The sequence below is a fragment of the Notamacropus eugenii genome, chromosome 7, assembly GCF_028372415.1.
Source record: "Notamacropus eugenii isolate mMacEug1 chromosome 7, mMacEug1.pri_v2, whole genome shotgun sequence".
In the NCBI taxonomy this organism is placed as follows: domain Eukaryota; kingdom Metazoa; phylum Chordata; class Mammalia; order Diprotodontia; family Macropodidae; genus Notamacropus; species Notamacropus eugenii.
In genome coordinates this window covers 14,867,681-14,869,872 of record NC_092878.1, presented here as the reverse complement: position 1 = coordinate 14,869,872, position 2,192 = coordinate 14,867,681, and the positions used below count along the sequence as shown (strand labels likewise).

Sequence of the window (2,192 nt, the reverse complement as noted above, 5' to 3'; positions counted from 1 at the left end):
CCATTTGGTTACTCAGACTTTCAATAGACCAGAGGTTCTTAAGATGAGGTCCATGAACCTCATGGGGTTTATGCATAGATTTCAGTAAGTCTCTGAACTTTAATGGGAAAAATTATAACTTCATTAACCTCCAACTTATATTTAGCATTTCTTTCCATTATAATTTTTAGAAAAATATTCTGAGAAAGGTTTGATAGGTTTCACCAGACAAACAAAGGGATATATGATGCAAAAAATTTAGAACCATAGCTTTAGATAATCAACTCTCTAAAGATGAATAGTGTGTCTCTTGCTGACTGACATAGAAAAAAACACAAACTATGAATGAATGAAAATTGTCTATTAAGCACTAAATTTCAACCACTATGCTAAGCGGTGGGGATACATATATAAGTAAGCAAGATAGAGAGAAGCAACGACCAGGGGGAACGTTTTGAACAAGGAAGTCACAAAGATGATATTAGGAGTTGTGCTGTTTGGCAAAATTGACATAAAATGGTTCGCTCCCTCCCAGAGGAGAACGCCACCTTTCCCACCGCAGTCCAAGCGCCAGGGCTGAAAGTCAGATTTTTTATGATATCTGGCTCTACAGAAGCAGCAGCCACCAATGCTACCAGAGTTGTGGTTCTGAGCCTGGCCTTGAATTACATTTCTCCTATGACTGAAGGCAAGTTTAGGAGGTGTATTGCAGTCATGTCTGTGATGTTGGTGAGGAAGAAGGGAACTCGAAAGTGGAAGAAGCGATGATGTGTCATGATAGCCAGGCAGAAGGGGTCTTCTCCTTGACTCTCTCCCTCATCCTGGGTACTTGCATCTTCTTCTTTGCTTTTGAGCGCTGCTACTTGGTTGTTCAGCTGTCTCCTGCTGTCCCTGTCTTTGCAGCTTTCCTCTTTTTCATGGCTACACTGCTGTGGATGAGCTTCAGTGACCCCCGCGTGGTTCCCTGGGGCCCTGCCAAATGAAGCAGCTTTCATTGAAATGGAGATAGAGGCAACCAATGGCACAGTGCCACATGGTCAGCCTCAGCCCCCTCGAATCAAGAATTTCCAGATCAACAACCAGATTGTGAAACTAAAGTATTGTTATATATGTAAGACCTTCACCCCGCACCGCCCTGCACCATCTCCCCCCTCACCTTCCCCACCACCCCCACCCCTCACCCCCCACCCCCACCCCACCTCCTACTGCACCATCTGTGACAATTGGGTGGAGCACTTTGACCGTCATTGTGTCTGGGTTGGAAATTGTGTCAGCAAGAGGAACTACCTCTACTTCTGCCTCTTCATCCTTTCTCTCTCACTCCTCACCATCTGTATCTTCACCTTCAACATAGTCTATGTGACCCTCAAGTCCTTGAAAATTGGCTTTCTAGAGACATAGAAAGGAACTCCTGGAACTGTGCTGGAAGTACTCATCTGCTTCTTCACCTTCTGGTCTGTTGTGGTGTTAACAGGATTCCATATGTTCCTCCTGGTCCTCAAACAGGCCATCAATTCAAAGTTCCTGGACTGGGAAGAACTGAGCACAGAACCCATACAGCCATGGCAACATCCTAAAGAACTACTGTGAGGTGCAGTGTGGCCCCTTGCATCCCAATGTGCTGGATCATGGGGGCATATTGCCCCTGGAAGAAAATAGAACTCAACCTTCAATCACTCAAGAGGCAAGTAATAACCCATATCCACAGAGCCCAGTGGTCCCCACAGAGCCTTTGAGCTCTAATGAGCTGCCCCTGAAAGCCTGTGCTGCTGAAGATGTGAAGTCGAGTGTTCTGGCCCAGCAGGGTCCAGAGTCCCAGGGACTCCCCAGGAGTCCTCTGGAACTGAGAAGTAACTTCTCTGTGTAGGAGAGAGAGAGAGAGAGAGAGAGAGAGAGAGAGAGAGAGAGAGAGAGAGAGAGAGAGAGAGAGAGAGAGAGAGAGAGAGAGAGAGAGAGAGAGAGAGAGAGACCTGTGTTTTTCTTTAATGCGAGCAGACAATGCTTGAGGGGGGAGAAGACAACCTTGAGACTGAGGGCAAGTGAGCCATCCCTTTTGCTGTTTCTTTGCTCTCTGTTCACCTGGTTCTGGATTGAAACATTCTTTATACAAACGATTTGACTTGAAATCCAGGAAATAGCAGAGTGATGTCCATTAAATATAGTAGCTTGAAACTCGGGTTTCAAGGGCCTTGACCTCAAGAGTTTCCTTCGGG

At 46.0% G+C, this 2,192-nt stretch overlaps 1 pseudogene; it reads left to right on the top strand.

Annotated features, from left to right (window-relative positions):
* The first annotated feature begins 693 nt into the window (after window positions 1-693).
* Window positions 694-1,833, top strand: LOC140514389 (palmitoyltransferase ZDHHC9 pseudogene; annotated as a pseudogene).
* The last annotated feature ends 359 nt before the right edge of the window (window positions 1,834-2,192 follow it).